Genomic DNA, 11,522 nt, shown 5'->3' with positions numbered 1-11,522 from the left:
CCAAGAGGGGCCAGATTACTGCTGGAAAAGTACAATATGAACACAGAATTGCTAGTACTATCCATACAAATGCAAGTGACAAGCCTGTTTATGAGGGCAGTCTCCTCCAGGATACCCACGGCTCCTCCTGGCAGCCATAGCCACTGTTCTCTGCCAAGACTATCTGCGGGATGGCCTGGAAACCATTTAGCTACTGATCAGATATGACAGGCATGGAAATGCTGCTTCATTTCTTTGCCACAAAAGAAAGAACAGTGTTTTTTTAGTGCACGTGTTCACGGTTTACTGGGAAACACAGACTGCATGCCTAAGGAGCGGGACAGCGATGAACACGTAGACACACACCGAATTTAATGTTAGAAAGACTTTTGTAAATATATATTTTTACTTAAGGTGTATGTGTGTGGTTGAAATTTAGTGGTCATTGCTGGTTAAATTACTGTCCTGATGAATAGGAAATGTGTATATTAGTAAAATAAAAGATTACAGGCTGCTTTGTGTGGATTACAATGGCGCAGTAAAAAAGCAGTGCTATTTCAGTGCTGACATAATCTGCCTGAAGATTGCAGGTGTTTAGTGAATAAGCACCTGTTTAGTGAAGAATGATTGCTTTAGTGATGTCAAACACACTGATCACATCTAAAATAAAAGTTTTTGTTTACGTAATATGTGAGCATGTACTATGTATATTTATTATATATCCAAACACATGCATGTATATATGTTTATATATTGAATATATTTATATATAATATTAAATATAATAATATAAACATATACATTTGTATGCTTGTAAAAATTTTCTAAAATATATGCTAAATAAACACAGTACATATACAAAAATTTTAATTTTGGATTTAATTAATGGATAGATGTACTCTGACTGGTTTCCTGAAATGCATAGTGTCTGAAATCTCAGAATTTCATAATATCTGTGCAAAGTTTGTGATTTTGTGGAGATTTCTTCTGAAACTACAGGAGACGTGAGCTTACTGGGGTCTAATCAAAAGAAAATTCTCTTTTAAATCAATTTTAATATCATTCCTGTCTAGGAGACATATCTAATTTCTGATTTATTTTTTCCTTATGGATTAAAAAAGCTAAATGATTTAAACTTAAATTTGCAAATCTTATATTTAAAGAATGCAAATGACATGTTAACCTTTGGGCTGATGGTTTTGTTTGTCCAGGAAATACAAAGCTCTGTTGAATCCAGATAAGCGAGCATGTTAATTGCACAGGTGATCTGGGTCAGTCCAGGTCATTGTGGTTCACTGCATGCTAATGGCGAGTGCTGAGGATCTGGCTCCAGACAGCAGACAGACTCAGTGTTTCTAGACCACTGGAGCAGAAGACTTAGTATCAGCCCACATTCTAGCAGAGTGGATTAGCTTGTATAATGTGTGAATTGAGATTGCTAAAACGTGACAGGAAATACTGTAATGATGAGTTGGATGCCCTGATTAATCTAAAGAATCTCTATGAAATTGCTTGATTTATACTCATTGTTCATGTTTTTACAACACTACAGCAGATATACTGGTGAATATTACATTTTCATTCATTTGGTTTCCATCTTATAAAATCTATATAACAGTACTGTCAAACGATTATGTGTTTAATCACATTCAAAAATCAAAAGTTTTTTTGTTTAAACAATATATGTATGTGTACTGTGCATAATTATAATTCTATACAAATGCACACATACAGTAAATATAAAATCATTATTATATATTATATATAAATATATTTAAAATGTACACATTTCCATAAATATATACATACATGTGCATGTATTTATATATACATAAAAATATACACGTATACAAACACATATATTATGCAAACAAAAACGTTGATTTTGGATGTGATTAATCGTGATTAATCATTTGACAGCACTAATACGTAATCAATCTGAACAATATCACCATCGACAAATGCACTTCCTCAAATCAAGTTTAATTATATTACATCTCACTCCCAGCCTACATGCTTGATGGATTACACAAGCTGAAACAGTCAGTGAAGCTTTGCCATTTTGAATATAAAGGTTTGCAAGCATCATCACACCTGGAATGGCTGTTTCTATGGTGTTAGAGTTGACACAACATTTCACACCTCAGTGCTGAACATTTCAATAGAGGTGCTGTTATTTTCCGCATCTGATCGTCAAAACACTAGTTTAGGGTATAGTATAATATCCAGGCTGGTTTATCTTGGTGCTGTTGTAACTGGTGTAAAAATGAGCTAGCGATGTCAGTCAGTCTAGAAGGTTTAGCATCAAACTAAGATCTCAAAACCGAAACATACAGAGCGATGGTGACTGAACAGATTAAGCGTAATTGTCCAAAGCTTGAGATAAAGCGATACCGATTGATTTTCCTTTGCTTGTTTATCAAGGTTTATCTGAAGCAGCCGCCCTCTTAACCAAAGCCTAAAGTATTCTTTGATTTAAGACCACCCCGTGTAGCCTCTTGATATTGATTTATGAGGCATGTCACAGACTGACCCCCGGTGAGCTAGATTAACCTCTGTGATGGACAGCTTTGTGCATCAACAATCCATAAAGGATGATTAATATAGTTGAAACAATTGACTCAAATGGGAAAGATTCTTGCCTTATTCTAATGAGCGATATGTCAAAGAAAGAAAGTGGCAGAGATGCTCGATGGTGTGGGTACTGTCAGAGAGCTCCATGACAATACCCTTTCCTAATCTGACCTCAATATGGCAGACAGGCAGCGTATACTGGTGTCATGCCATGCTCTGCTGGTGGAGTAACTTCGTATATGCAGCAGCAAGAGGGTGTGTTCATGTCTTTTATGGATTTCGGAATAGTCATAAATCAACGTTCTCTGTGTGAGCAAATTTGTGCCCTGATCATGAGAATGGTTTCTCTAATTAACAGTGCATAACAATGCATAACATAAATAAACTGTATAACTACTATACTGTATTTTAGTTGCACTGATGTGCAGGAAATATACAATTATATTATATATTTAGCAGTAGCAATGAATATATGTGAGCCTGTGGAACATTCTTAAATATACAGGTGTATATATATATATATATATATATTGTTGAGTCAAATATATATATTTATTGAGTGAAAATAAAATGGACATTTTTCATTTAGGCCAAAATCATTAGGATATTAAGTAAAGATAATGTTCCAATCATGTAAAATACATCTAAACTAAAGTAACAGTTAAATAGTTGTATCTCAGCCAAATATTGTCCAATCCTAACAAACCATCAATGAAACTTATTCAGCGTTTAGATCATGCATTTAAAAAGGATTCTAATGACTGGTTTTGTGGTCCATAGCCACATATATCACATGCATGTATTAATTCAATATAAATAAATACTCACAGTACAGTGAAATGACCTAATTACATCCAAATCCCCACTTTCAGTGGTATTCAAGTGGTTCTGATAGCATCACTGTCCGGCCGCATCCAAAGCAGCTGCTGGTTTCAGTGAGAAACACAGATGAGTCCAGAAAGAGCTGGTGGTTGTGGCGGTTGGGGTGCATACTTACCCCGTGCATAGAGGAGGACAAGCGGCCAAGCGAGACAATTCCACAAGTTCCTCCGTCATCATTCAAGCAGGAGAACAAAAAACCTGTCTTCTCTCAGCATCCTTTCAGAGGCCTTCCTTTTCCAGGCGTATAAACATCAGAAACCTTCACATTCACTTGCTCAAACAGGACCTCACTTGCTCACAAATCCCGGTTTAAACACACACACACTCACACACACACACACACACACACACACACAGTTTATGCAAGATGACCCATGCTTTTCCGTCGCCCAGACCACAAGCAAACAATGTCCCTCTCTCCCTCCGGCTGCCCCTCCCGTCAAGCGGTATTCTCTCTCTCCTGCCTTTGTTGTGCACGGTCCCGTAGAGAATTCCTTGCTGGGGCGACCCACAGGATGTTCATCTGCTGGAAAAGTCCCGTATACCGTGTTCTCTGAGCTCCAGGGTGGCAGTGTTCCCCGTGCTGGTTTTGCTATGGAGTTAAGGCAGGTCTGTAAGTCGGCAGCCTGTTGTGTGAACTCTTGTGCCAGACATTTTAGACAGAGGGAGCAGTGCCTTCCCTCCCAGCCTTAGCCCCTCCCCCAGCTCCTCTTTTGGCTCACAAACTCTGCTTCAAATGAAAACGAGGAGATAAAAAGCTTTCTAAAGACCACGGGCTGCTCCCGAACATTCACATGTTAAGTGACAGCTGCCTCAGCCCCTCGGCTCTCGTTTTCCTCTCCTCCTCCGGGGCAGGCGAGGCGGGCTACAAAGGAGCCAACCATCCGCACAAAGCCCCCAGCACCATTCAGCCCCATGCCACGGCCACAAAGGCGACTAAGTACTGTAAGACATCTCTGATTACTTTTCACGTCACTTTCGCTCCCAAAATCCCCAAACAAACAAGAACAGTAGAGAAACCAGCAGAGCGGAGGTTTTCACCGCGGGACTTGCAGTGATGCTCCGTCTCCAGCTTTAGAGAATAGAGCAGCTGCGTTAGAATGGGCTTCTATCGCCACTATGTCTATGGGTGTCAGGTCTCAAATAATCCCACTCTGATTGGTTCCCGTGGGGCGAGGAGGAGAGTGACAGGTGTGTGTATAGCAGGTGCAGTGAGAGACTCAGGTGTGTAAGATACACAATCGCCTCTTTCTTTCACCACACAAAAGACTCCCAGCAGCACCTGCATACTTAACCTTCAGCCAGCTCACATGAGAAGCCTTTCGATTGCACAATAGAACAGGTCACTAACTTTTACGGGTTTATTATAGAAGTATTACACAGATGACAAAACCTGGCACTTCTTTTACACTGTGCAATTATATACTTTCAATTCTATACTCATCCAGTTACAACTGGTAATATATCATTACATTTTGACCACATAATTGTGACCTTTTACGACTTTTTGTAGACCGTGCAGGTGTTTTGTGTGTCAGGGTGCAGAGTGTTCCCGTCAATATAGTCATCTCTGTTTCATAAATGATCACAGAGACAGCGGTGTATTTGACCTTGGGTAACCCAGTAGGCCGGGTGGCCAGCGGAGAGAGACAGCGGGACACACCCCCAGACTGAAGTGAAAACAGAGGAGAATGAAGAAGAGCGGCAGAGGCACATCCACTTTGCGATACAGATATACCTCAAATTCAGTAAGGGACCTGCAGAAGAGGACAACAGCACTACACTAACCACAACGCTTCAATTATTACTTGGCCCATCCCCGCCTGGGCAGCAAAATAACACAGACAATAAGAGAGAGACCAAGAAAAAGAAGGAGCAGCAACCAATGCCTCTCACCCTGACTGTCCTGAGAGGGAATTCAGTGCAGGCAGGAGGTCAAGATATTTAACCTGAGCAAGGTCAGCCAAACAGTGTCTGAGTTATGCTCCTAAGACAAGACCACCTCCGGAAATCTGAAAATATAATCTCTGAAAAGGTTTTTGTAGTGTATATGAACACAAATTTGGGTAACAAATCATATATATATATAGGAGTATTTTTTTAAATAGTCAGAACTGCTAAAATAACACCAAATTGCAATTTGCATGACACTTAAAAGCATAAAAATTATTTTTTATTAGTTTTATATATTATATATATATATATATATATATATATATATATATATATATATATATATATATTTTTTTTTTTTTTTGCTTGTTTATCAATCATAATATATCTCATGCATAAAGTGCACATAATATCATGCTCATAATCAACTTGCAAAAGATTTCTAATCCAAATAGTACTATTACTTTCTATCCATCAAAAACCTAAAAAACTGCATCATAGAAGCAAATCAACGTATTAGAATAATTTCTGAAGGGCATGTGGATGTTTTTATCAAAGAATACATTTACATTTCAATGTACAGTATATTCCCACATAGAAAAACTATATGATATATATATATATATATATATATATATATATATATATATATATATATATATATAAGCCAAGAGATACAAAATCATCAGTTGTCCATTTGGCTGTGCTGAACTGCCATTATATGACAGAAAGGCCTGGTTACTCACAGGGAAAATCTAATTGTCCTCCCGTTTCATTTTAGCAGTGTATAAATCATATAACATTCAAGGCGATTTTTACTCATATAGCAATGTAATCTTACAAATTCAGCTTATATACTTATGAGTTCCTCCAAAATCCTATTACTTAAAATGCCCTACCCAGTTCATGCATATATATACTGTATATATTGGGCTTAATGGACTGTATAAACTCACAATCCCGAGTAATATATCAGCCTGGATCTGTGTGTACTGCACATGTAGCTTGTATGTTCAGAGAGCAGCAGATGAATCAGCGTAATGCCAAATGTCTTGCAGATGTGGCCAAATGTGATCACGGGTCCCCTGTGTGCAAGCTACCCAGAGAGAGCCTAAAGTGGATTAATCCACAGACGTTCTCCTCCCCATACTCTGCTTCAAATCAATAACACACAGGCTCCTCTGGTATATAATTGCTTTTACTCTGTCCGTGTTTTCACGACGACTACCACACTCGTCCACTATACGACTGAAAATATCAAACCTGGCGGTGTATCACAGTAACGGTCACTTCCGCTGACGCTCATTGCTTAAAGAGCTTCCCTGCTGGGATACTGAAATGAACCCATCACAGAGGATCAAACACAAAAGAAGCTGACAGAGTAAACCACAGTCCTATTAACCTTTTGATGGAGCAGTTATTATGCAATCAATCACAGTCTCTGCATAAGCCCGAGCTAGTAAAAGGGGCAATAATCTTTTAAAATAATCAGAAAAGTCTTTATCTCATGCGAAACAATGAGGATTCGTGTGTGAGAAGGTTCTTCAGCAACTCCACAGAAGAATCATTTTAGAATCATCCAGGTCAAAAAGAAACCATCTCTTTCTTACCTTTTTATAATCTGGAGAACAGACAAAAGGAGTTCTTCAGATATTAAAGGTTCTTTATGGAACCATTCAGACAAAAATGTTCTTCTATGACACTGTGTTTTCAAACTCAACGAATCGTATTTCAAATAAACTCATTTATTGCGAAATACCTGACTTCTAATAAAAACTACAACATGACCAGCCACTGAATCGCCTTTTGAGACGGCCTTCATTTATGGGTTGTCAGAAACAACCAAAAGACCAGGACAGCCCTAAGAAATCTTTAGGAACTAGAATTATTTGCATAATGCTGGGACGAGTATGATGAGTATTTAATTATTATCTAGTTGATATTGAATACACATTTTAATATATGAAGTACTATGCAACACACAACAATAAAATGCAATGGTATGCTATATTGTTGTTATATGTTCATGCTGAATGTATAATTCAGCAAAAGCATTAAATTATGACACAATACATTGACTGAAAGCAACTTCTTTTTGCACACGTGTTTAGTCATAGCTCCTTACTGGAAAAGTTGTGTATTGAAAATTATTTTGAGAAACATCAATGATACTTAAAGTAGTTAAGTTAGTAAGTGCCTAGTAAGTGTTAAAGAGCCATACCGGTCATACATTTATTTTGTTGATGTAACCTGAATTTAACGATGTTAAATAATTACATTAAAAACAATTCATTATTAATGCAGTTTTATATTATCGGTGTACTTTACAGAAAGCTGATCATTAGCGACGCATCTAAAAGCTGATCTGATACACAGATGTGAATATGGTAATTAAAGAGACTAGACACACCTGAGTCGATGGCCAGGTGCCAGACAGAGTCCCCAGAATACTGACAGTGTGAACACAAGCACTTCTAGTGTGCATTACCAGGACACGATTACCTTAAAGATGCTAGATTCCCTCAAAATTAAAACCTGTCATCGCTCACTCTTGCACAAACCGGCACAAACCCCTTTCCCCAATTTTTTAAAAATATCTGGCCAATGACAGGATTTTCATTCTTAGACTTTACGTGATTGATTATGCACAGATGTGTATGATGTGCGGCATTATGAATAATATGATGATAAAAAATTTGTGGTAGCACTTTTAAAATAAGGTTCCATGTGTTAGTGTTAGTTAACAACACCAGGTCACGTAAACGAATGATGAAAAATAATTCTACACCATTTATTAGTTATTGCCAATTTAAACTTACATTGAATAATTGTAACAAAAATGAACAAACAATAAATAATGCCATACTGTAAAAGTGGTACACCTTATTTTACCGTCTCCTATTAACTTCATTAGCATGCAGTTCCCTTAATCCTTAAATTCCATACTAAACCTAACAACTACTTTACTAACTACTTAGGTTACACTTTATTTTGTTAGTCCAATTTAGACATTCTGCTAGCTATACTATAAGTAGCTAATTTAATAGACCAATTCTCCTTTCATTTGCAACTACTAACTCTCAGAGTAACTGTTTAGGGTTAGTAGTTTAGGGTTAGTAGAATAAGTTGACTCTATACTTGTGAAGTTTCTGATTGTATGTAGTATGCTGTGCTAGGAGATATTAAGCAGACAGTCTACAAATACTCTGCTAGTTGACGTGTAGTTACTTACTGTTAGTAGAATACTTGAAGTGGACTATTGATGTAAAGTGTTTTGGAAAAAGTTGGCATTTACTGAGGCAAAAGTCAACAGTGAGAATCAATTTTCTTTTAACAGTGTATGAAGCTTAACATCACTGTGTGTGTGCCAAGTTCATTAAGAGTTCTCATATTAAGAGTAAAAATAAACAGGCTCTCTTACTGAAAGAGTAAAACACTTGAGAAGAAATGAGAAGAAAAAGCGTGTTTGTCTGAGGAGCTCTAAGCAGAGGAGGAGGCTGTCATTAGAAGGGTCCGGTCGGGGAGAAGGAGACCATGCTGTGCCGTGACCCTTCACCCCGCTCCATCACGGCTCTGTTTACAGGTTATGTGTGCGAGGCTCATTTGAGATGCAGAGTTTGCCACAGGCTCAGGATAAAGACACACAGACACACAAAGACTTCACCGTTAGTAGGAAGCAGCGGATGAGGCCCTGGGCAAGAGTCAGAGCTGCAGACTCCACACTGAAAGACAAAACCAAAACTCAAAATAAAGCTTGCTACAAGTGAATAACTCATACTGATACTAACCTAAGGATGTTCACCTGTAAACCAAACACCAGGTGAAATCGAAACAATATACCTGCAACAGTCCCACAGACTGAGACAGAAGGAGGGGCCCGAGCCATGTTTGGGAACCAGACCAGATCACAGATACTCTATATCTGTTTTATTACCAGATAATAAAAATTAATAAATAATTGCTACATTTTATCTTTCAGTTTGGGCCTTTTCTCATAATTATGTTTTTTCTTACGGTTGCACATTTATATCTCAAATTAGATTTTTTTTCTTAGATTGAGAGATGAACATTTTTAATTGCGAGTCACTAAAGTTCAATTCTGATGAAAAGAAATGTCCTTTTAATTAGAATTCATGTCAGCAATTTCCTTTTTATTTCATTTTTATTTTGTGTTTTTACACAGTGACAGAAACGCTCCATGCGTATTCACCACGAGATAAAAAGCTGATTTAAAATCACGATTTGGCCTTTTTTTTTTGGCAATTCAGAATTGTGAAATTTAAACGTACCTTATTTAAGCGTAAAAGTCGAATTATGAGATTAATAACTGCAAATTACAATTGTTATTTTTTTTCTTGCAAGGTGTTTTTGTTGCAACTCACTTTATAAGAATTGCGAATATACTGCATTCCGGTATATGTGAAAAACGGTGAAATTATGAATTGCAATTACCTTTTGAATTTAATACTTTTTAAATATATTCTGAATTTGATCAGTTTCTCGCAATTTGAGATTAAAGCCACGCAATGACTCTCATCCTAAGCCACGATCTTTCTTCAGATCAGTTATCATTTACCTGAGCGAGACACTGAGGGATAAAGCAGAGAGAGGAGTGTTACAACATTTCCATTGTGGACAGATAAGAGAAGGTTCACTGTAAGACGCTGTGTTTTCCTGCGGTCCGTCAGCGGCTCATCGGAGTCTAATGTGCTTTCAGAGTGCTCTCTCATGTGTGCCCGGGGCCCCTCACAAACCTGGAGCCCGCTCTCCTCCAACAAAAGAGCTGTCCTCTGAGGAGTTTCTCCTCTCGCAGGGCTCGCCGATTTATGGCCATAGCTCAAGCATATTCTTTGAGCATATTTGATAAGGATGCTTATCCCAGCACCATGGGGACAGTGTGTGCTACAAGCTCTCTAGCACCGCCGCTTTGATCAGCTTTTTTCTCATCAAAAAAGGCCCTGCCCATACAATTACCACTCAACAAAGAGGCCGGCGTGAGTCCGGACTCGCTTTTTTCTTCCCAGGTGGTCACGATGAAGAATACCACATTGCATAAACGTCTCTCCACTTTTCTCCAAACCTTAATGTTCTTCTCCTTACAGTGTGATGTCACGAGAAGTGAGATGTACTTCATCACAAGACAAAAGAATGGAAAGCCTGGGTGGAGACGGTTAAAAAGACTCGGTAGCGGAACAAAAGAAACTCGAGGTTATTCGATATTCCGATAGGAAGTCGTAACAGAAGATAATAAAGCGACAACCGTGAAAGGTATGTTTTGTATGAAGAGGATACAGTGGATCACCACCGCAGCAAATCAAATTTCACATCACATTTGTTTAGCAATTGAAAATGCAATAATGGTTTCTTACTAAATTTGTAGTATCTATTCAAGCATCAAACTTTCTCACAAAATATGGGGCTTTTTGTCGAAATGTTGTTGCTTTTACCATTTTGTTATTGCTGTCTTCCTCTGAGCGTGTGATGTTTATTGGGGCATTCTCTAATAAAAACAATTCAATATTTTGAAATAAATACATCTCTCTCTGTCTCTCTCTCTCTCTCTCTCTCTCTCTCTCTCTCTCTCTCTCTCTCTCTCTCTCTCTCTCTCTCTCTCTCTCTCTCTCTCTCTCTCTCTCTCTCTCTCTCTCTCTCTCTCTCTCTCTCTCTCTCTCTCTCTCTCTCTCTCTGTCTCTCTGTCTCTCTCTCTCTGTCTCTCTCTCTCTCTCTCTCTCTCTCTCTCTCTCTCTCTGTTCCCTCTCTCTCTCTCTCTGTCTCTCCTGCCCGGGGGTGTACAGGTTGTAAGAGACTCACAGCAGGGTCGAGCTGGAGGGAGTTCCCTTTCTCCATGGTCTTCAGCCAGTGTCTCAGAGCCCTGATCTGGACTCCTCTCTGAACTCACTCTGCCACTGACTCCACTCCTCTGCATCCATCCTACAACAGTACAAGAACACAGACCGATACATGTATATCAAATCATAAATATCAAATACATATAGAATTTTATGTTTTAGTCACTACATCGGAATGATATTTCATGTGTGTTTCTATTGCTCTTAAAATGTAGAAAATATCTTATGCATGCTGAGAGGAACAATATCTGAGTGACATTATGAGTGTTCCTTTTTGGCCATGCTTTTGTGAAGGTCTCGCCTTTAACAATCCATTAACTACGATTTTTGCTTCAAAGTCCTAAT

This window comes from Puntigrus tetrazona, chromosome 16 (genome assembly GCF_018831695.1).
Source record: "Puntigrus tetrazona isolate hp1 chromosome 16, ASM1883169v1, whole genome shotgun sequence".
Taxonomy (NCBI): domain Eukaryota; kingdom Metazoa; phylum Chordata; class Actinopteri; order Cypriniformes; family Cyprinidae; genus Puntigrus; species Puntigrus tetrazona.
Note: the sequence above shows the minus strand (reverse complement) of the source record.